The sequence below is a fragment of the Anabrus simplex genome, chromosome 12 (assembly GCF_040414725.1).
Source record: "Anabrus simplex isolate iqAnaSimp1 chromosome 12, ASM4041472v1, whole genome shotgun sequence".
In the NCBI taxonomy this organism is placed as follows: domain Eukaryota; kingdom Metazoa; phylum Arthropoda; class Insecta; order Orthoptera; family Tettigoniidae; genus Anabrus; species Anabrus simplex.
In genome coordinates this window covers 43,210,885-43,235,790 of record NC_090276.1, presented here as the reverse complement: position 1 = coordinate 43,235,790, position 24,906 = coordinate 43,210,885, and the positions used below count along the sequence as shown (strand labels likewise).

At 38.7% G+C, this 24,906-nt stretch overlaps 1 long non-coding RNA gene across 1 annotated transcript in view; it reads left to right on the top strand.

Annotated features, from left to right (window-relative positions):
• Positions 1 to 17,625, top strand: part of LOC136884220 (uncharacterized) — a 31,772-nt gene extending 14,147 nt beyond the window's left edge. Inside the window, exons 2-3 of the long non-coding RNA XR_011018866.1 lie at positions 1,239 to 1,407; positions 16,427 to 17,625. This is a non-coding gene — a long non-coding RNA (uncharacterized lncRNA). The remainder of the gene's footprint in view (positions 1 to 1,238; positions 1,408 to 16,426) is intronic.
• The last annotated feature ends 7,281 nt before the right edge of the window (positions 17,626 to 24,906 follow it).

The window sequence follows — 24,906 nt, the reverse complement described above, 5'->3', positions numbered from 1 at the left end:
CCTGTTTTGAAGTGTTAATGTTGGAAAGAAAGTCACTTCCACTCGTACACCATGAAAGGTATGCATGTTGTGTGTTGAGTTGGGTTACATGTCGTGCATTCTCTGGAAATGAGTTTCCTGTAGCAAGAATTTTCAGGCTTCTGTGCTTTAAATGACCCGACAGGAAGAATGGTTTAAGATTGGGTGATCAGGCGGCCTAGTGAACGTGTCCTCCCCTTCCTATTCATTTATTAGGATATGAAGCGTGAAAATGGTGGCAGGGGCAGCGTTGTTAGGTCAGTGTCTTAGCTGCTGACATCCATCCCTCACGTCTGAGTTTTGAGTCCTGGTCGATCCTAAATTTTCGTCTGATGAAGCTAAGTAGCCTTTTGAGCGCAACTGGGCAGGTTTAATCCTGGCTCAGTCCAGTGGTATGTAAAGGTGCTCAAGTATTTCAGCCTTGTGCCTATAGATTTAGTGGCACCTTAAATGACTCATGTGGGACAAAATTGACACCTCGGTGTCTCCAAAAACCATAAGAAATAGTTGGTGGGACATAAAATCAATACTATATGCAAAAATGAAATAGGAGGAATCTTCCTAAAACTTGGTCTGAAATTCTGGAAGTAATGGCAGTGTAGTCTTACATAGGCATGTGTTTTGCTTTGTCATAACATTGGTATTTGTTCTATTTGTATGATTTCATTATTGTTATTAGTTAGCTCCCTATGTGGACCAGCAGTATTGATGGCCTCTGAATCCCAGTTGGTTCAAACCCGGCAGAAGTAGTTGGTTTTTTGAAGAGAGGAAAAGTCCAGTACTCATTCCGTGTCATACAATGTCGGCATGCGAACGATCTCTGGTGACACATTTGGTGTTAACCGGACAATAATTAAAAGAGAGCTGCAGACGCCCAAGAGAGATTCGGTTTACTTGGCCATCTAGTAGGCCTAGAGTGAAATGGAACGTCGAAATAGATGAACAGACAGCGAGATGGTGTCAATACTTGCACAAGGTAGCTGGGGCCATACCATTATTAATGTTTGTATGTATTATTTGTATTTATTGCTGTGTTTTTGTGGCATGTTGTTCGTAAGAAACGGGTGGTCATTTTGTATGGACTAAAAACACAATGAAATTTGGGAGAAAGTGTAACATACCTAACATTACAATGAGGAAATTAATGAGAATTAGACCTATTAAAACATCTGAAGAATGGTATGTGTCATATGCTTTAGAATTGTACGCTATTTTTGTAGGCGCGGTACCTACAGGAGACGAGGGCTGCCAGCATTGACATGGGTAGACTACATCAAATCCAACATGAACGTGTCGCTGAAGTATATGGTTGAAGATGGAAACATCTGGAGGCTGTCGATATGCAGTCACCAGGAGTCAGCGTCCACTTGCCAAGGTACACCATGAAAGGTATGCATGTTGTGTTTGTTAATGTGTCATATTCAGTTAATACCAGACAGTGGTACATGAGGTTTATTGCAAAACATGTTTCATTAGAACGAAGCATCAATTAGATCATATAGCAGCTTTTACAGAAGAGAGAAATGTTGTCGCCACTCTTGATAAAACAAAAAGTAATTCTACAACCCATCAAACCTTCTGAAAAATAGCATGGAACAATTACCAAAGAGTCAGAATCTCTCAGAAATTATAGTAGAAGAAAAGTGGGCAGACGAGAATAATTATAGAACATCAGGAGGTTATAAGGAGGATGAAAGTGTGTTGCCATTGTTACCAAAGCGAAATAAACATGAGTCAAAGATAAGTTGAATAGGAATTGAGATCCCAAAATCTTATATATAAAATTGGATGTTGGTATATTTGAAGCTAATAGACTCAAAAACTATTGGACCGATTTTGCTGAAATTTTCAGTTTGTTCTTATTACATCTGAGAGGGATTATGAAGTGCTTTGAACGAAATCTGATTGGTAGTTCGGCACTAAGGGGTGAAAAATTAAAAATAGGCGAAGAAAAGCAAACAGCAAGACAAGTCTGATCAGCGGGTTGCCTACCCAACAGTATGTGAAGATAATGATGTGTTTCTTAAAACTTCTGTCCCCATAACACAGGGGGTGAGAAGGTGAAAAAATGTCGCAAACTTAAAAATACGAAAATGAACCATATTAGTGACGAATTCATAGTCTTTGGGGTTAGCTGAGATGAACTGTGACACTCTGAATGCCGTTGAAGTCAAAGTTCGTTCCCAATCGGTACGGTAAACATATGACTTACTGTTTGGGAAAGAAAATTGTAGGGTAAGGTACACGTACGGGCGGGATAGTACAGTATATGAAATGACGGTCATTATTCATCATCGCCGAGCCAAAATTACTGGACATAAAGAAATGAAAGTTTGTTGGATAGTCCGCCGCTGAGGGTGTGAACAGGGGAGCGAATTTTTAGAATGAGTATCTATGTCTCAAAAACTTAACAGTTTAAAGACGTGAACATTAGTATTTGGAATCTCCTTTACAAATAAGGAAACACATATAATTTTGTTTTTGAAAATTCCTTTTAAAGAGGGTGCGGTGAAAAGAGGTTAAATACTTTTTACGAGGATACTTATATATTAAAAACTGAAGATGTTACAGGCGTGAAAATTGGTATTTTTAATCTCTTTTAAAAATAAAGAAACCCATATTTTTTGTTTCTGGAAGTATTCTTAAGAGAAGGGGCGGGGGTAAAAATACTGAAAAGGGAATGGAATTCGTTTTATTAGGATGCTGATATCTCAAAATCTGAAGATATTACAGATGTGAAAATTGGTATTTGAAGACTCCTTTAAAACTAAAGAAATACTTATTTTTTGTTTTTGGAAAACCCACTTAAGGGGGTGAAAGAATTGAAAAATTAGTTGAATTCTTTGTATGAGAATATTTATATTTCAAAAATTAAAGGTGTTGCAGACGTGAAAATTGGCATTTGGAATCTCCTTTAAAAAGAAACACAATTCTTTTGTTTTTGGAAAATCCACATAGGTGGGAATAATTGAGACGTTAGATGTATTATTTTTTACGAGGATACTTGCATCTCAAAAACTGAAGATGTTATAAACGTGAAAATTGTTATTAGGAATCTCCTTTAAAAATGAACTTTTTTTACGACTTGAGAGAAGACTTTTTCTCACACCTACAGTTCTAAGTCGCATCTTAGCCTCAAAAGGCAATAGAAAGAACGTGGTTTACAAAGACTTTCCGGGGTGAATGAAACTCAATTCTTCGGCGAGTTTTTATACTTTAGGGGTTTTTAGATAATGTCTTAGTACAGTACCGAGGGACAATTACTTTAATCAGATGACGAAATCCATGCGAGCGAAGCCACGGGTAACTGCTAGTAGGTAAATAAAATGGCTGAGCAAGCCAGGAACATTGATAAGATAATCAAATAATAGTAATAATAAAGCTGAATGCAAACAATCATAAGGCACCGAAAAATAACACCGATCCGACAATTGCACAACGCACATATACACATAGAGACCAAATGTGCAAAGCAGAATAAAATGTAGTATCAAGGCACGTTACGATAATGACCGTAACAGCATGGTAAGAGTCAGTCGATGGCTTATGAACTTGATCCCAGAGTACGGATCAGATTATGTGAGTGGCCGCTACATAGGCAAGGCTCTCCCAGTTTGCCACAAAAACCAAACACATAAGGTATGAAACATACTCATATCGCATGAAATGGCGAACATGAATTGTACAGCAGTAGCGTTTTGAAACATTACACAACACGGGCTCAAGCCAGACGTTGCAGTTGAAGAGGATGTGAACAGGTCTCAAATGTAAAAGAACAAGAAAAAAACACACACACACACACACACACACACACCTATCAAAAAGGATCAGTGTTATCTTTTGCCTCTACGTAGGAAGGAATATATATACGCTGTGCCCATGCAGCTTATGGCCGCCTCTCCCACTGAGTATTATTTAATAAGGATCTAAAATTATATACAAAGCTAATGGTGTACTGAGCTGTAGTCATAGCATTACTATTCTCTGGACCAGCTTTTGAGCAGACTAAAGCGGAAGTGAGTGTGTGGACCAGGGGATGGCTCGGGTGACGGGCAGTGCGGAGCTGCCATGCTTACTTAGTGGACGTCTTGAACACGTGGGTGCAGTTCAAATTGTAGTCTGTTTAAAACAGCAGTGAGAGAATTTATCAGTGTGCTTCACTTTTACGAAAAGAGTGCATGTGCATATTGTGTGCTAATTCATAATTCTTGTAGTCTCTTGGACGTTTGTAGGTTTGTTCTTATTGGTTATTGGAAATTCACCAGACTGTTATCAGTTGAAGAAACGCAAGATTTTTACGTCCGGCGAGAGAAACAAGAATCTGTCTGTTTATAAGCATTTCCGAGGGAAAACTATTGACGGCGGAATTACTACTGTTCATGAAGCAGTGAGACAGACATCAGAGGCTGTGGGAGCTTCATATACAACCGTGCTCAAGGTTAAAGCAAATTATAAAACCGGAAAAGGGTTGGAGACACCTCGGGAACATAGAGGAACAGAAAGGAAAGTAACTCGTCTTCAGAAGTGTGATACCTTTATTCGAGCGGCAATAGGAGAAAAATCCACGTCTTGTACAGGGAGAACGATCTGCCAACATTAAATAAAGCGGTATCAATTGTTAATGAGGACAAGGAACTTCCAAAGTTCTCTAAAACAACCATGCGGAGGCTATTTTTAGATATGGGATTTAAGTATATAAAGCGAAGGAGGGAATCATTGTTAATTGACAGGGAAGACATTGTTGCTTGGCGTCCTAGGTATTTATGCAGTATTTGCGAAGCAAGGGCCAAAGGAAAAGCCATAGTGTACACAGATGAAACATGGGCAAACGCCGGTCACACTAAGTCCAGGGTTTGGGTTGATACATCTATTAAGACAGCTACACAGGCATGGAGGGAGGGCCTCACCACAGGTAGCAAGGCACCCTCGGGCAAAGGGGGGGGGGGGGGGCGTGTATTGCTGATTCATGCAGGGACTGAATGTGGGTTCATTGAGGGAGCAGAACTTATATTCGTGGGCAAGAAGACAGGCGACTATCATGGGGAAATGGACGGTGAGCGATACGAGGAATATTTCACGAAGCGACTATTACCGAACATGCCACCTAATTAAGTTATTGTCCTAGATAATGCTTCAAATCACTCGGTGAAAATCAAGCGTGTGCCCACAAAAAGTGCCACGAAACCTGTTATTCAGGCTTGGTTGACAGAGAGAAAAATATTACTTGGGAACCGTCTATGAATAAACTTGAACTTGTGGAAATACTTAATGAAATTCATGCAAATTATGATGCCAACTATCACATTGACAGTCTGGCAGCAGCTGCAGGACACGAGGTGTTACGTCTCCCTCCATATCACTGCTAGCTAAATCCCATAGAACTTGTGTGGAGCCAAGTGAAGGGATACATTGTGGCTAACAACAAACGTTACAAGCTCTCGGAAGTGGAACAATTAATGCGAGAGGGAATACGTAAAGTGACTTCGGAACAATGGCAAAATTATGTAGAACATGTGAAACAGATGGAGAATTGCTTGTGGGAAGCTGATGGCCTCATAGAACGTCTTCCCGACAAGATTGTGATCAATCTCAACAATGACAGATCCAGCTCCGGTGATGATACCTCAGGTGCTGACACCAACTCTGATTCCGACTTGGGTGTGCAGCCACTTGATAGAGATACAGATTAATTACTGCGGCACAAGGTAAGCTGATGCTCAAAACTCCTGCATGATTATATTAATAATACGTAATAATATGTTTTATAAAAATATCGGAGTCCTTTGAAGTCAAGACTAGTGTGAGACAAAGAGAATTGGTGAGAGTCCATCCCCTTAACTGTGTCTTGGAAAACGTGATAAGGAAGTGGAAAGAAGGAATCCCAGACAAAGAAGCATTCCGTATTGGAAGAGGGGCAGGTGCTATACGGATAGACTGCCTGGCATATGCTGATGATATCGCAGTCTTTGCCAGTGACATAGAAATAGCAAAGAAAAGAGTGGAACAACTCCATAGCATAGCAGAAATGACTGGACTGCAAATATCATACAGTAAGACTGAATTTATGACCCAACATCAAAGAGGCTCCCCAAATGTTAAAGTTGAAAGAGGGGAAAGTCAAAAGAGTAAAGAGCTTCAAGTATCTTGGAGAAATAGTTCAAGAGAATGGATCAGAGAAGCTAGCTCTGATAGAACGAGCGAGAAAAAGTGGAAACGGTGTATCAGCTCACTAGAGACACCTACAACAAGAAAGCTTTGTCATAGGGAGCCAAATTAAGACATCTGGACACAGTCATCAGACCTGAATGCTTATACGCAGCAGAAACATTGGACATGATTGGAAAGGGAGATCTAGAGAACATCAGAAAGAAAGAAAGAAAGAAAGAGGAAAATGCTCCGGACGATCTTGGGCCCGAAAATGAAAGGTGGGGAGAGGAGACTTAGACCCAACAAAGAACTATACCAGAAGACAGAGGAAGTTGTCGTATTGATGAAAAAGCGAAGGCTTCAATTTTATGGACATCTACAGAGAATGGACACCAACTGACTGACAAAAAGGATTTTCAGCTTCTTCAGCCTAAGGAAGACGGAACCAAAGTGGTTTCAGGAAGTAAGGACCGACCTGGCCAGGATAGGAGTAGAAAAAGAGGACGTACTGGACAGAAACAAATTTAGACAAAAAGTGAAGGAGTTCAAGGGTTTCCAGGAGACTGGGGAAGAACTTGTGAAGAAGAAGAAGAAGAAGAAGAGAACTTACACAGAAGAAAGAAGTCAGTGCAAGGATGAAGAAGTACTGGCAGAATGTGAAATCAGAACTGGTGAAAAATAACGTAAAGACTGTAAAACGTGGTCCATAGATGGCCGGAACGATAATGAATAAATAAATAATTAATTTATTCAAATTGTGTTGGACAAAGGGGAGGTGGGACAGGTTTTCGCCTGGATCCCCAACTTCCCCTGTCAGTTTCATTCCAGTACGAGTACATAATCATCACTTCTCTCGTTTAGTTATCAATCGCTTGTGAGTAGCGTGTCAGACCTCTCCGGCAGGCTCATTTCAAGTACTTGGAATGGATTAATTCGAAAGGAATCAGGCCATATATTTAGATAATACTAATAATGTTGTTGTTTGAGTCATCAGTCCATAGACTGGTTTGATGCAGCCTTCCATGCCACCCTATCCTGTGCTAACCTTTTCATTTCTACGTAACTATTGCATCCTACATCTGCTCTAATCTGCTTGTCATATTCATACCTTGGTCTACCCCTACCGTTCTTACCACCTACACTTCCTTCAAAAAGCAACTGAACAAGTCCTGGGTGCCTTAATTAAGATGTGTCCTACCATTCTCTCTCTTCTTCTTGTCAAATTTAGCCAAATCGATCTCCTCTCACCAATTCGATTCAGTATCTCTTCATTCGTGATTCGATCTATCCATCTCACCTTCAGCATTCTTCTGTAACACCACATTTCAAAAGCTTCTATTCTCTTTCTTTCTGAGCTAGTTATTGTCCATGTTTCACTTCCATACAATGCCACGCTCCACACGAAAGTCTTCAAAAACATCTTTCTAATTCCGATATCAATGTTTGAAGTGAGCAAATTTCTTTTCTTAAGAAAGCTCTTCCTGGCTTGTGCTAGTCTGCATTTTACGTCCTTACTTCTGCCATCGTTAGTTATTTTACTACCCAAGTAACAATATTCATCTACTTCCTTTAAGACATCATTTCCTAATCTAATATTTCCTACATCACCTGCCTTCCTTCGACTGCACTCCATTACTTTTGTTTTGGACTTATTTATTTTCATCTTGTACTCCTTACCCAAGACTTCATCCATACCATTCAGCAACTTCTCGAGATCTTCTGCAGTCTCAGATAGAATAACAATATCATCGGCAAATCTGAAGGTTTTGATTTCCTCTCCTTGGACTGCGATTCCCTTTCCAAATTTCTCTTTGATTTCCTTTACTGCCTGTTCTATGTAAACATTGAAAAGAAGAGGGGACAAACTGCAGCCTTGCCTCACTCCTTTCTGGATTGCTGCTTCTTTTTCAAAGCCCTCGATTCTTATCACTGCAGAATGATTTTTATACAGATTGTAGATAATTCTTTGTTCTCGGTATCTGATCCCTATCATCTTCAGAATCATAAATAGCTTGGTCCAATCAACATTATCGAATGCCTTTTCTAGATCTACGAATGCCATGTACGTGGGCTTGTCCTTTTTGATTCGATCCTCTAAGATCAGACGTAAAGTCAGGATTGCTTCACGTGTTCCTACATTTCTTCTGAAGCCAAACTGATCTTCTCCCAACTCAGCATCAACTTGTTTTTCCATTCTTCTGTAAATAATACGTGTTAAAATTTTGCAGGCATGAGATACTAAACTAATGGTGCGGTAGTTTTCACACCTGTCAGCACCGGCTTTCTTGGGAATAGGTATAACAACATTCTGCCGAAAATCAGATGGGACTTATCCTGTCTCATACATCTTGCACACTAAATGAAATAACCTTGCCATGCTGGTTTCTCCTAAGGCAGTCAGTAATTCAGAGGGAATGTCATCAATTCCAGGTGCCTTATTCCTATTTAGGTCACTCACAGCTCTGTCAAACTCTGACCTCAAAATTGGGTCTCCCATTTCATCAGCATCAACAGCCTCTTCATGTTCCAGAACAAAATTATCTACATCTTTACCTTGATACAACTGTTGGATATGCTCCTGCCATCTTTCTGCTTTGTCTTCTTTCCCTAGAAGTGGCTTTCCATCTGAGCTCTTAATATTCATACACCTAGATTTCCATTCTCCAAAGGTTTCCTTGATTTTCCTGTATGCAGCATCTACCTTTCCCAGGACCATACAGCCTTCGACATCCTTGCACTTCTCCTTCAGCCATTCTTCCTTAGCTACCTTACACTTTCTATCCACTTGATTCTTTAATTGCCTGTATTCTTTTCTGCCCTCTTAATTTCTAGCATTCTTGTATTTTCGTCGTTCATCAATCAGGTCTAGTATCTCCTGAGTTATCCACTGATTCTTAGTTGATCTTTTCTTCCTTCCTAACATTTCTTCAGCAGCCCTACTGACTTCATTTTTCATGACTCTCCACTCTTCCTCTATAGTGTTTCCTTCAGCCTTTTCATTTAGTCCTTTTGCAACATGTTCCTTGAAACAATCCCTCACACTCTTTTCTTTCAACTTGTCTAGATCCCATCTTTTTGCATTCTTTCCTTTCTTCAATTTCTTCAACTTCAGATGGCATTTCATGACCAACAAGTTGTGGTCAGAGTCCACGTCTGCTCCTGGGAAAGTTTTGCAATCCAACACCTGGTTTCTGAATCTCTGCCTAATCATAATGAAGTGTATTTGATACCTTCCAGTGTCGCCAGGTCTCGTCCACGTATACAGCTGTCGTTTGTGGTGTTTGAACCAAGTATTGGCAAGGACTAAATTATGATCAGTGCAGAATTCAACCAGCCGACTTCCTCTTTCGTTCCTTTGTCCCAATCCGAATTCTCCTACTGTACTACCTTCTCTTCCTTGGCCTACCACTGCATTCCAGTCTCCCATCACAATTAGATTCTCGTCACCTTTTACGTATTGTATTAAATCTTCTATCTCCTCATATATTCTTTCAATTTCCTCCTCATCCGCTGAACTAGTAGGCATATAGACCTGCACTATTGTGGTGGGCATTGGTGTGGTGTCTATCTTGACGACAATAATTCTTTCACTATGCTGGTCGTAGTAGCTTACCTGCTGCCCTATTTTCTTATTCATTATTAAACCAACTCCTGCATTTCCCCTGTTTGATTTTGTGTTGATAATTCGGTAGTCGCCTGACCAAGAATCTTGTTCTTCCTGCCAACGTACTTCACTTATACCGACTAAATCTAACTTTAGCCTATCCATCTCCCTTTTCAGATTCTCTAATCTACCACAACGATTCAAACTTCTAACATTCCACGCTCCGACTCACAGAATGTCGGTATCCATCTTCCTGATGATCGCCCCCTCTCGTGTAGTCCCCACCCGGAGATCCGAATGGGGGACTAGTTTACCTCCGGAATATTTTACCCGGGAGGAAACCATCATCAGTACATCATTCATACAGAGAGAGCTGCATGTCCTCGGGAGGTAGTTACGGCTGTAGTTTCCCGTTGCTTTCAGCCGTGTAGCAGTATCAACACAGCTAAGCCATGTTGAGTATTATTACAAGGCCGTATCAGTCAATCATCTAGACTGCCGCCCTTGCAACTACCGAAAGGCTGCTACTGCCCTAATAATAATGAATGGTAAATGATACAATAATGTTACATATATTAATAATAATAATTTAATGAATATAATGCTTACTGTGTATGTCAAAAGAATTTGTTCGCAATGCTTTACGTGTGAAATTGTAGTTAATACATTAAAAATGTAAGTCAGTAAATCAATTGTGTGAAGATGTATGCCGTTAAAAGAATGTATGGGATTCAAACATGCATACGTTCAAGTATTAGGCGCCTAATTCTTTTAAATGCACTTGACGTACAATCCTTGAGATGTGCTGTATTATAGTGCTGGAGTACAACTTAAAATCACGTGCCGGTTCATTTGGCAACAAAGGCGAGTGTGAAGAGGCAATGATGTTACTTCTGCTTTAGTCAGTTCAAAAGGTGGTCTGGAGAATATATGGATGTGAAACCTGGACACTTTATTGTTGTGACATAAGGAAACTGGAATGCTTCCATCAGCAGAAACTTAGTTCCATCTTAAACATAAAATGGGATGACTACATAAGTAATCTGGCAGTTCTTGACAAGGCGCACATGAACAGCAAAGAAGCCTTCATCAACACTCATGGTCTTAGATGGGTTTGCCACATCCAGCCTATGAATGATAGCAGACTACCTAAAGAACTTCTCTATGGTGAGATTGGTCATGGCAAAAGGCCTCAAGGTGCTCCTTAGAAACGTTATAAAGACCAGCTTAAGAAGACTATGAATAGCACCAGCATAAATGCTAACAGCTGGGCAACAACTGCACAAAACAGTGTTCTCTGGCGCAAAACTACTGCAGAAGGCGTCTCCCTTTTTGAACAGGCACGTCGCAGACAGGGAAGTGAAACACATGAAAAGCGGAAACTACGTCAGATCCAACCACGTTCTCCACCCATATTTAGATGTGACTTGTGTGGCTGCATGTTTCATGCAAAGATTGGCTTGATGAGTCATCAGAGGCATCTTCACAAAGCCAACAGACTTTAAGAGGAACTGCAGGAGCGAAACGTATTCTCGGAAACGAATAGAGGCCGACTCTAACATGCAGGAAGATGAGGGATGGACATATGAAGGAATTAACCAGAATTACGCCGACTGGAGTATAATATGTAAACAATGGTATTTTTAACATTTTTATACACTAGAACCTCGATTATATGTTCCCGGAAACTACGTTTTTCCATATTCGTTCAAATTACATTGTCCCGTAAACATCCTAATTAAATCACGTACGAATCCTGCATTATCCATTCCTTGAAGAAACATTGTCCTGGATGAGCCGTCCAGAAATTTTGGTCCCATCAATGCTTAATCCTCGATCACACACGTTTTTTTCCAGAAACTGTATCTCATGGAAGGACGGCTACGGCATACTTAGGGATCTTGGTGTTGACGTCCCGTTGTTGCGGTAATGTGAGGAAGTACTGTACCGTACCGGAAAAGCGATAGGCAGTCAACTTGCATAAGAGACCATCTTAGCATCGCATTTGGGTGATATTGTTTTGAGAATCTTTGGAAATCATAAAGCAGAGTGTGTCCATGACGATTGGAGATGGAGCACATTTCAGCAGCTCTACTTGAAAACTGAACGAGTTTCGTCAAATGTTCATACTTGGAAAACGTCTCTCGAGACAGCTATTGGCAAAAGTTATGGCAGATGTATGTATGACATCTGTATGTAATCTCCCCTTATTTGGAATCATAAAATAAAAGAAATCGCTTTTTCCTTTGTGAAGAAATCAAATGATACTAAGTGTGTATCTCTCTGTCATGGCCATTTGGAAATGGCTGATAATTTCAGATGGCCATAAGACCTAGTGTGCACACTTGCTAGGTAAGATTGTCTGGCCATCCATCCATACCTAACAACACAGCGTTTATTACTGCATAATCTCGAATAAGACCTGCACCCTTTTTTGGAGAGAACAAAATTTAAAAAAAGGTTAAATGAAAATTATTTACAATCTTTACTAACACACATCAAATGATTAGGAAATACAAATAAAAGTAAACAAACATTTCCAGAACGATATCCAACGAGTTCAATAATCATCATCATCGGTACCAACTTTGGAACTTTCATCACCATCACCTTCACACAAAATGTTGTCATCGCTGCCATCCATAGCCTTAGAAATGCTACATTTCCTGAAGCTCTTCCATATGAGGTCTCCAGGGATACAATTCCATGCCGTCAAAATCCAGGAACACAGCAGCTGAACTTGCGGGCGCTGAATGCGACCAGTTGGCGTCAATGTGTGATTATCAGCTGCCATCCATTCTGTATAGAGCTGTTTCAAGGCTGCTTTAAATGGACGGTTCACGCAGACATCCAGCGGCTGTAGCATAGACGTAATCTTGCCCGGATTGACTGCTAGGTCGGTTTTCCCATCCTTGATATGTTTCTTCACAGCGTCTGTTGTGTGGCTGCGGTAACTGTCAAGAACAAGCAAGCTCTTTTGTCTGAATAATGCACCAGGGCGACGTTGCCAGACACACTTTACCCAGTCTTCCACAAGTGAACTGTCCATTGAGGCATAGTTTTGAGCTCTGACGATAACACCAGCAGGTAGATTTTTTGGAAGCGTTTTTCGCTTGAGAACAATGCACGGCGGCAATTTGGTTCCATCGGCGAGAATGCACAACATTACTGTACACCGTTGATTTTCATTACCACCTGTTCTAATGGTAACACTTTTTGCACCCTTAACATTCACGGTCTTGTCCACTGGCATTTTGAGGTAGACTGGCGTCTGATCTACATTGCCAATTTGGGAAAGCAAATGTGCATTTTCCTTCCACAACCGAATTATGTGAGGCTGAAACGACAATAACTTCTCATCGTAAGCACCAGCAAGACGCTGTGAAATTGAGGTATGCCTTAAGACGCTTAACCCATTTCTACAAGTAACTATTCTCATTTTGGTTCCGTATTGAAGTTGACGTATGTCTCGAATATGATTACAATATTATAAGTCCACCTGTTCAATACAATACATTGGACTTATAATATTGTAATAATATTTGAGACATAACCCATTTCTGTTATAAAAATTACAAACCCATCCTTGGCTTGCCTTAAACCCTTCCGATTAAAGTTCCTTTGCGATCTCTAATGCCTTTAGCTGACACATTTTGGTTGAGACACCATATCCCAATTCCTGCCTTTTTTGTGACATATTTATAATTTTTTTTTTTTCAATTTCTGGAAACTGTACACTCAGTCCACGAAAAACTGTACGATCACCACTACATGTTAATAGCACATTTTTCTTCTTTCTCCAATTGCAAATACATGACTCGTCAACATTGTATTTCCTACCGGCGGCCCGAATTCCAATAATTTCGGCTTACTGAACTACTTTTAGTTTCTCACTCGCAGTAAAAGATCGCAAATGCTTTGTGGAATTCATGTTGATACTCCGAGAACGTGCGTGAGACTAATGCCAAGTGCGGAAGTAGCATATACTGAGAGCGGAGAGAGCATTGTTGCCAAGCCGCGCCGGCGGTGATGCCCGATTTATGTGCATTCGGAAAGATAATTTTCCCAAAATTTTAAGACCTGCACCCAATTTTGGAAGCAATTTTTTTGAAAAAATAGTGCGGGTGGTATTAGAGATTGTACAGTATATTTGTCAATATCGGTGGTTTGTTGCTTATAGATCCTGAAGAATTGTACCTAAATAGGAATATATGTTGTGAAAGTAGAGCAATATAGCCAGCAATGTATTTGAAACCTTCGTGATTGTTTCTTTCGATAGCATAACTTTGAAAGCTCGGAGCCTGTTACAGTGAAACCTCGATTAGCCATTTTTGGAGGGACCAGGAGAATAAAACGTACAACATGGGAAAACGGAAAATCCAGGAATCAATAAAAATGAAATACGGTATGTATAATTATAATCTTGCAAACACTCCTAAACCAAAACAAAGTACAGCCCCAAGGGGCCTTTGCCTGCCAAGTGACCGCTGCTCGGTCCGAAGGCCTGTAGATTACGAGGTGACGCATGGTCAGTGTGACGAATCCTCTTGGCCGATATTCCTGGCTCTCTAGGCTGGGGTTGCTGTCTCATCATTAAATAGGTCCTCAATTGAAGGTAATCGTGTAGGCTGGGTGGACCTGGAACCAGGCCTTATGTCCAGGTAAAAATGCCTGAATTGGCCAGGAATCGAACACAGGCCCTCCGTATGAGAGGCGGGCAAGTTTGACCGTGCAACCGGCATCAAACATTAATTACCAGTACGCGAGTTCAAAATCTCGATACTTAATATTCAGTTTTACGGGGCAAACTTTGTCAGTTTCCCATGTAAACTTTTTTTCATTTCAGCAAGTCTGATTAGCCAAACCACGGCCACAAATGCAATAATGCCAAGCCTAACGACAATCGAGTGCAAGTAGTTTTTAATTGTCTCATCTAATGAAAGAAAGCACATTCGATACAAAGCACCCAACATGATGGTGAAATCCCTTTTCTTAATATTCCATTGTAATTTGGTCTACGCTGTACTGTTAATGAAGGTTATGTTGAACTTGAACGTGGTTTTGAATGTATCGATTCTCAAAATTCCTCGAATGCATCGTATTCAATTCTGCCAGTCAGTAATGCAATGAAATTTTTTTTAAAAAGAAAAAAATCATCGAAACTTCAGATATTACGGTAATTTGTAACCTTGAGCTCAGCTGGAAGGCACGCTTGCTGCACGTCAGTACGAGTTGGAAATGATGCAAACCATTTGCAAGTAAAATGTAAAGAAGAAAGTATGAAGAATGATGACTGGATAGGATGTGAGAAGTGGCATGAAATGTAAGAAATTAATGGCTAGATTGAAGGAGGGTAATTTCCCTAGGAGAATTTTTATTATAAGAGAACTATTAATCACATAATGGAAATGAATGTACTTTCCCATACCTTGATACATGTGCAGTGCTGAAGGAGAGTGTTATTTATAACAAACTGAAGATATTGAGAATGTGGATCATTGTAGAATTAACACCTATTGTACATTAATAAAATCATAATGAAATGTTACACCAAGTCATCAGCAAAACAAACCTGGGTGATTGTTGTAACACTTGATGTTGATGAGTGAAAGGAAGTAACTTATGTTGAAGGGAATTAAAAATTGGAAATATGGGCAATGAATACTAGATCCAAGGGTGAACTGTTGGGTTGATAACATTTAGATGTTATGAAAGACTGAAGTGATTATGGCAGGTTTTTTATTTGTTATGTAGTTGGGAACCTTGGTTATCTCTGGATCAGGTGATGTTTTAATAGGTTAACTTAATTCTAAATGTAAGTATACAGGTGCTGTTAGGTGACAATGACTTAAGTTAGCTTTGGAGCTAAGATCATTCTCTTCTTGGCAAATTTTTCTTGTTTATTTCTAAAGCTCTTATGTTGACTTGTTGATCTGGCTTGCCACACAATAATTCCCTGTAATGTTAGTGAAGTAATAGTTTTTTGCACTTGTATTACAGTGATGACTCAGTATTGTTTTCCTGCAGAGTGAATGTAAAATGTCATTTTGATGTTTGTATATTTTATAGTGAGAGATCTACACTGATTGGAATAGGTTCTTGATATGTTATATTTGTAATTTATGAAACTTCCTTGTAGCATAGTGAACATGAGTCAAGATACAGGAAAGTACTTTCATTTCCATTCTTTGATTAACAGTTCTCTAACAATGTAAATATTATTGTATGGAAATTACCTTCTTTCAATCTAGCCATGAGGCAATGGCTGTAGCTGTGTTGAAACACTGGATCCTGTGAGATCTCTTGAAGTGAAGCAACATGAGATGTGGTGAAGATTTGGATGGGTTGCCACGTGCTGTTGTGGGGGGTTAGGGGATGGAGGAGCGGAATTGACGTGGCTACTCTACCGTACGTAAACTGCGGGTCAGGCATGCCTCTGCGGAGGTTTGGACCTGCCTTCATCCAGAATACACCCTTACCCTTTAATCTAGCCATGAAATTTTTGTTCCATGCCACTTTTCACATCCTATCTTTAGGTTTTGTTCCTGTGTCTTTATTTTGAAATTTTTTCTTTTATTATTGTGAAGTTCATGCAGGAGGTTTGCATTACTCATGTTATTGGTAGAAGATACATTTTATATATTTATTTTATTCCAGGTTTATGAGTGCTGATACTGCTGTGATGGAAAGTGCAGAATTTCCTGAAACCTAGGAAGATATATGGTGTACTTGCTTGTCTTGGAATGTCTGTAATTTACCACGTGGAAGGAATGGTGTCTGTCTTTTAATGGAAATGTAAGGGAGAGACTGGGAGGAGTTTTTGCACATGTGATCATTTGTTTTTAGGATCTGTAATATTCATGAAATAAATCATTTGTGAATTGCTTGTCTTAATGTTTATTTCAAAAAGAGTTATGTACAATACTGTATGATATGGAATTTATTGATGAGTAAGAAAACATATGTAATACTGAAAAAGGAAATATACCTACTTACATGTTGGCTGTGTAGGGAAAAGTAATGTATTTTGTTATTGAAAAGAATAGGAACATGTTATGTGAAATTATGTATGTTAGAGGAATGAACTGAGAATGGGTTCCTTGAAAAAGTACACACACACTATATGGGGAATGTTTTAAAAATACATTATATAACAGGTATGCATTTTCTTTTATGCACTCAATGCAGAACAACCAAATGTATAGCTGTACAGATATATCATTTTTGTAATTTTGCATTTGTGAGATTTAGCTACATCTTTTGTATAATGAAGTAAAGTCATGAATGATTATGTCCAGAAAGAGTAATATATGAATGTAATGTCACATGAATGATGTGTTAATGCATTTGCATTGTATCATCTATAAAAATGGTTGCAGACAACAGTTATGCTTGTAATGGAAACTGTTTGATGTACTCATCAAAAATGGAGATGTGATGTCAGCTTTATTATTACTGAAAACTTTGAGTAGGTTAACACATCAAATGATAGTAGGAAGAATGAGAAGTATGGATAGGATGTGGAATGAATTGAATAGTAATAGTTTGAGGGTGGAGGGTGGTGTGGGTTGCTGGTGTGTATATAGTTTTTGAAAATAGTTACATATGTGAACATCAAATTTACTTGTATTGTGAATTGTATGATTCACAAACTTTGGGAGGTTTTAATTCTACAATCAATGTTTGTGACATTTGGATTGTCAATATCACTTCCCACATTGTATGTGCACAATGTTATGAGTATTAATACTGTGCAAATGTAGTAAACCATTCCATTGAAATTGTTCATGTATGTACATGGCATGAAATAAAAATTATTCCTTGGTTGTTGCAATATTTATTTGACCAAAATCATGTATAACCATACATATGTAAATAAATACATTTGACGATTATATTGCACTCGATTTCATTTTATAACCGGTAGACAAAAGACAAAAGACAAAAGACAAAAGACAAAAGACAAAAGACAAAAGACAAAAGACAAAAGACAAAAGACAAAAGACAAAAGACAAAAGACAAAAGACAAAAGACAAAAGACAAAAGACAAAAGACAAAAGACAAAAGACAAAAGACAAAAGACAAAAGACAAAAGACAAAAGACAAAAGACAAAAGACAAAAGACAAAAGACAAAAGACAAAAGACAAAAGACAAAAGACAAAAGACAAAAGACAAAAGACAAAAGACAAAAGACAAAAGACAAAAGACAAAAGACAAAAGACAAAAGACAAAAGACAAAAGACAAAAGACAAAAGACAAAAGACAAAAGACAAAAGACAAAAGACAAAAGACAAAAGACAAAAGACAAAAGACAAAAGACAAAAGACAAAAGACAAAAGACAAAAGACAAAAGACAAAAGACAAAAGACAAAAGACAAAAGACAAAAGACAAAAGACAAAAGACAAAAGACAAAAGACAAAAGACAAAAGACAAAAGACAAAAGACAAAAGACAAAAGACAAAAGACAAAAGACAAAAGACAAAAGACAAAAGACAAAAGACAAAAGACAAAAGACAAAAGACAAAAGACAAAAGACAAAAGACAAAAGACAAAAGACAAAAGACAAAAGACAAAAGACAAAAGACAAAAGACAAAAGACAAAAGACAAAAGACAAAAGACAAAAGACAAAAGACAAAAGACAAAAGACAAAAGACAAAAGACAAAAGACAAAAGACAAAAGACAAAAGACAAAAGACAAAAGACAAAAGACAAAAGACAAAAGACAAAAGACAAAAGACAAAAGACAAAAGACAAAAGACAAAAGACAAAAGACAAAAGACAAAAGACAAAAGACAAAAGACAAAAGACAAAAGACAAAAGACAAAAGACAAAAGACAAAAGACAAAAGACAAAAGACAAAAGACAAAAGACAAAAGACAAAAGACAAAAGACAAAAGACAAAAGACAAAAGACAAAAGACAAAAGACAAAAGACAAAAGACAAAAGACAAAAGACAAAAGACAAAAGACAAAAGACAAAAGACAAAAGACAAAAGACAAAAGACAAAAGACAAAAGACAAAAGACAAAAGACAAAAGACAAAAGACAAAAGACAAAAGACAAAAGACAAAAGACAAAAGACAAAAGACAAAAGACAAAAGACAAAAGACAAAAGACAAAAGACAAAAGACAAAAGACAAAAGACAAAAGACAAAAGACAAAAGACAAAAGACAAAAGACAAAAGACAAAAGACAAAAGACAAAAGACAAAAGACAAAAGACAAAAGACAAAAGACAAAAGACAAAAGACAAAAGACAAAAGACAAAAGACAAAAGACAAAAGACAAAAGACAAAAGACAAAAGACAAAAGACAAAAGACAAAAGACAAAAGACAAAAGACAAAAGACAAAAGACAAAAGACAAAAGACAAAAGACAAAAGACAAAAGACAAAAGACAAAAGACAAAAGACAAAAGACAAAAGACAAAAGACAAAAGACAAAAGACAAAAGACAAAAGACAAAAGACAAAAGACAAAAGACAAAAGACAAAAGACAAAAGACAAAAGACAAAAGACAAAAGACAAAAGACAAAAGACAAAAGACAAAAGACAAAAGACAAAAGACAAAAGACAAAAGACAAAAGACAAAAGACAAAAGACAAAAGACAAAAGACAAAAGACAAAAGACAAAAGACAAAAGACAAAAGACAAAAGACAAAAGACAAAAGACAAAAGACAAAAGACAAAAGACAAAAGACAAAAGACAAAAGACAAAAGACAAAAGACAAAAGACAAAAGACAAAAGACAAAAGACAAAAGACAAAAGACAAAAGACAAAAGACAAAAGACAAAAGACAAAAGACAAAAGACAAAAGACAAAAGACAAAAGACAAAAGACAAAAGACAAAAGACAAAAGACAAAAGACAAAAGACAAAAGACAAAAGACAAAAGACAAAAGACAAAAGACAAAAGACAAAAGACAAAAGACAAAAGACAAAAGACAAAAGACAAAAGACAAAAGACAAAAGACAAAAGACAAAAGACAAAAGACAAAAGACAAAAGACAAAAGACAAAAGACAAAAGACAAAAGACAAAAGACAAAAGACAAAAGACAAAAGACAAAAGACAAAAGACAAAAGACAAAAGACAAAAGACAAAAGACAAAAGACAAAAGACAAAAGACAAAAGACAAAAGACAAAAGACAAAAGACAAAAGACAAAAGACAAAAGACAAAAGACAAAAGACAAAAGACAAAAGACAAAAGACAAAAGACAAAAGACAAAAGACAAAAGACAAAAGACAAAAGACAAAAGACAAAAGACAAAAGACAAAAGACAAAAGACAAAAGACAAAAGACAAAAGACAAAAGACAAAAGATCTTATCCAAATCACTTCTGTGACATTAAAAAGCCCACAGATCACACCTACAACACCACATCAGAATTGAAGGTTAACTGCTGCACTATACAACAAAATATGCATATTATGCCAGTTAAAATTTGGGTCAAGCAGGTCAGAATATTATGAAGTACCATAAAAATCTCTGTCACTGGAAGAATACGCAAACACAATATTACTTACATGTTCTTGTCACGAGGGAACCTGAAGAACAACCGTGCATTTTTCTCTACTTCATAATTACTGCAGCCAAACACAGCTCATACCTTTCCCCTCATGTTGAGAGGAGATATCAAACAATGACACGCTACTATTTAATTATGTCAACTCGCCAAAAACTTCACACAAAAATACACGTGCTCTTATGAGAGAATCAGTACTGTTCAGGTCTATTCGCTACAGTGAGTTCCAATAGCTGTTCCTCGTTATCTCGCTCAGTGTCATTATCTCTACTGTATTTGGTTCGGGTGAGCAGCAACGACATACAGGCCAAATATTGACACTACCTAATGTTTGAATGTGCACACGTGTCACATGAGGGTCCTCCTTCATGCAGCTGCCTGCCAATGCACATGAAGGACGAATGAGGACATTAGTAACAATTAGGGTACCAGACACCTTCTCTCCCATTACCTGCATCATAAGCAAAGTGCATATCATGTCAAAAACATATCAGATTTAAGGCTTTTCAGGTGTTGCTCTATTAACCAGCTGAAAAGCCTTACATCTGATATGTTTTCAACATTTTGGACATGCTCTATTGGTGAAAACTATCTAATTCCCTCCATGGGAATTTATAATTTTCCGTAAGTGCATACCACCCGTTTCTTTGTTGGTGTGCCAAAATAAAGCCATTCTCACAAATTTCTGTCGCAAACTTAATACCCAAAAAGAACTGTACATTGCCTACTAGGGCTGGAAAATTGTACTTTATCTCTTGTCTCCAACTATTATACACCCCTGACCCTGAAGCATAGCAAATAAAGACAGTGCCTGGAGTAACAACGTAATTTCAAAAACAAACATTTCCTTCCACTTTGCCATCTTTCCTTATATAAAACCAACAGCATCCATTATTTCTTTGTAGTATCATTAACATGCATCCTGCCATTCCAAGACTCCACAAACAGAGTCAACTCAATATTACAGCATTTACAACACAAATGTCACAGCCGCATAGTCAATACTGTTGCCAGCTCACACAACAGTCAATCTCAACTAGGCGGTGATCAATCTTCTGAGGTGAACAACGAAAAGAATGTCACCATTTCATATTTCAAGCAAAGTATTCAATACGGTATCCTAGTGGGGGCACATGCAACTATTTCAGCCACTTGGAAAGTGTTTTGCCTCACCCGTTCACATCAGAGATGCAAGTGTACTATTTGTACTGAAAAAGTATTGCCAAATTCTGAACCTTCATTTCCATCAACCTTAATGGTGACATAGCTATAAATTACATTTATGCACTTTACAAACATACCACTATACACTCACTATCTTCATTGGAAGGTAGTATTTCTAAATACAAACCGTTACTACACCCAAAACAAGTATTTGCAGCAAGATACATTGACACCACGCTACAGTTTCCACAGGATAATTAATAACTTCCTCATACCTACATCATTGTATCTTTTGTCAACAAGGCTGCAGGTGGGCAAGAGATGTCTTCCACCACAGCAAACAATAAACATTTTCCTTTGTGAAAACCTCATGATCATCAACATGACACACAATGTCATATCAATAACGTTATTCCCTTTACGTCCCACTAACTACTTTTACAGTTTTTGAGACACCGAGGTGCCAGAATTTAGTTCCCCACAATTTCTTTTACGTACCAGTAAATCTACCGACACCAGGCTGACATACTTGAGCACCACCGGACTGGGCCAGGATCGAACCTGCCCAATTTGGCGCTTAAATTGTCCGACAATGTCATATCGAGGCATATTGCAACTCTGAGCCAAAGGAACTTCACTAGTAGCCATTGCATCTTTGGCAACCAAGGCCCACGATAACAACTAATGTGACTTCACACATTTCTTATATTCATGTCACAATAATCTATTCCCAGTACTGTATACTTCACCTTCAACAATTTGCCACACTCCAAGAGACTGCCCTTCACCCTCCAATGGCTCAAAACTCCATTAACGTCCTACAAGCAGAGTATGAAACACGCCCCACCTGGTCAGCACAATTTACAGGCAGGCTACGTTCTACAACAAATGACATAAATAATTACCATTCATCACACAATTCAATTTTACACATATAAAATCTTCCTCATAAACACTTTTAAACATTGCATCATACTTCTTTCATGTTTTGGTAAAAACACAATTCAGACATACAACCTACTACGTGACATTCTCTCTCAACACGAGCAGCAACACTGGGTACATGCCTACTTGCTTGTCATTACAACTTCCTATTCTGTCAGCAGACACTCATCAGCCACAAGGTCTTCCGTACACAGACCTTGGTCAGCCACTCTGCCCCATACTGCCCTCCGGTAACTACTATCGACTAGCCATACTCCGTCATCTATCAATAGTATGAAGAAAGGCACAGGATTTCCAAATTATAGTAAAATGACTTACACTTGCCTAAAAATTGGGGGATCAGTCTTGGCAATCACCATGGCACATCTGATTTCCATGCACCATTTCCAGCTTCCTGTTAGTTGAAGATTAGGACTTTCTGAACAATAACATTGGTTTCATACATGTGACCGTACACCGACCTCCTATCGAAACATTGCCACTGGGATTCCATCAACACAAAAGCCTAAATATTGCCTTCCAAAGTTCATTACATGGTAAAAGTGATTTCACCACCAACATCCCAGGGTGGATCCTCACCCTATTTCACAGTTACAGGCCATTCTTCCTCCAAATACCACAATATCTTCAGCCATCCTCGTGAATCATTTCCCACCATACTTACAGCATGGCCACACCACAGTGACCTACTTACCTTCATGACTTCCACAAGGCCAACAGCTCTTACTTCTTCCACAGCACTTTACCGTCATATGCCAGCTCCGTGGTAGGTCCTTTCGGTACTTCCAGGAAGGGGTTGGTGAATTTCCCAGCCGCCCTTTCCGTGCATTGTTCCCAGTGGCCGGCTTACCTGTGATTCACTGGCAATATTCTCCCTCTAGTGACATCGTGAAATTTCTGGATCAAACCACGCGAGCAACAAAAAGGGAGGCTAGCCACGGATAGTCAGTCACAGTTGGACTCCATGGGAGAGTCAAGGTGAGACTCAGCAAGTTGGGGTTTGGTGGCTGGGCTGAGGGCGACAGAGGAGTTGGCTGTCGCTAGTGTCCCACCAAGGCAGGTCTCAACAAGGAGCTATTGTTGTGGTGTCGGAGAAACCAGTGAGTGCATGAACTGGAGGCGACAGAATGGTACGCTGTACTGTGTGTTAGTGTAATTCCGTGGACTGAGGATCAGCGTGAGCCAGCGAGGAAACGCGCTATCGTGAGTGCGAGGATAAACCTACCTGTGTTAATGTTCCCCGTTGTGAGTATCGTCCTGCTGTTGAATACTGTTGAGGGGTTCAGTTGTTCACTGCATGGGAATGTGTGAAATACTGGAGTCGAACCGACAAGCAGTCGTCGTGTGTTGTAAAGCCAGTCTTCAAATCCAGCTGTCTACGCACAGCGGCTGTAGGAGGTGAATGGACTCGGGGGGAAAGTGAAAGTAAGGATTAGCGCCACAGGTAAAGGAACGGGCTGGACCCTTGCCACAGCAAAAGGTAGAGAGATTTGTAAATAGACTGGTAATTAGTGTGGCCATCCATAACTGGTTAGAAATGTTTGTGTTTAAATATGTATGTGTGCATTTATTAGGCCGTCCTGACATATATATTAGTGTAATAAAACAGATGGTGTTTTCTTCACAACAATACATTCTCTACTGCATCCTGCTCTTATCAGGGTTTCAAGTGCCTCTATCATTCTAAAACACAAGGGTCAACTCCACATGCTTTACAACAGCATCGTCCCTCTTCCCTATACTATATTCTCTTGCCACTTTCTCTACAGCAATATCACAGCAGAGATGTCCAATAGCATCAACTTGCCTTACACCATTTTTAATCCAGAGAGACTCAAATCTTGCCTAACACTGCATCTTACCTTTTGTAACTTTCAACAGAATTAATAATTAATTATTTACTTCCTCAGAAATTAACATTCATATTTTTCCATATCCCATTCTTTTCCTCTATACCACATATCTTCATACATACACTTACAGTACCACTAAATGTCATTCCAATATCCATTTGGGGATATTACATTGCAGTAACGCAACCAGGATCGTCTTTAGAGCAATAACATATAATGAGAATATTGAATTTACACGACCACATTGTAACCAAAATCAACCTCTTAGGTCCTCTTACGTACATGTATTAAGTACCTCCCGATTTTGCGTAGCTTGCTCCACCAATTGAGGTATGGTGGCTGACGTCATCTTTGTTCTGTTGCAAAGGATCTAAGCTACAGGTCTGACACTACTGTCACCACACAGCAGACTGCGTGCAAGTTGCCCAAGTCAATGAATATTGAGGCTGTGAGTTTGGATCCGTCCGATTGGCCATTTTTGTTCTGTAATTAACATCTCCATCATGTACTAAATATACGTAACACGACATGATAAGGTTGAACATCGATTTCAATAACAAATAATGTACTGACAACCATCACTCCATAGTAATCAGACTCAAGACACAGAGTCCCTGTTACAAATGTACTTCATTCCAGGAACTCCAGAG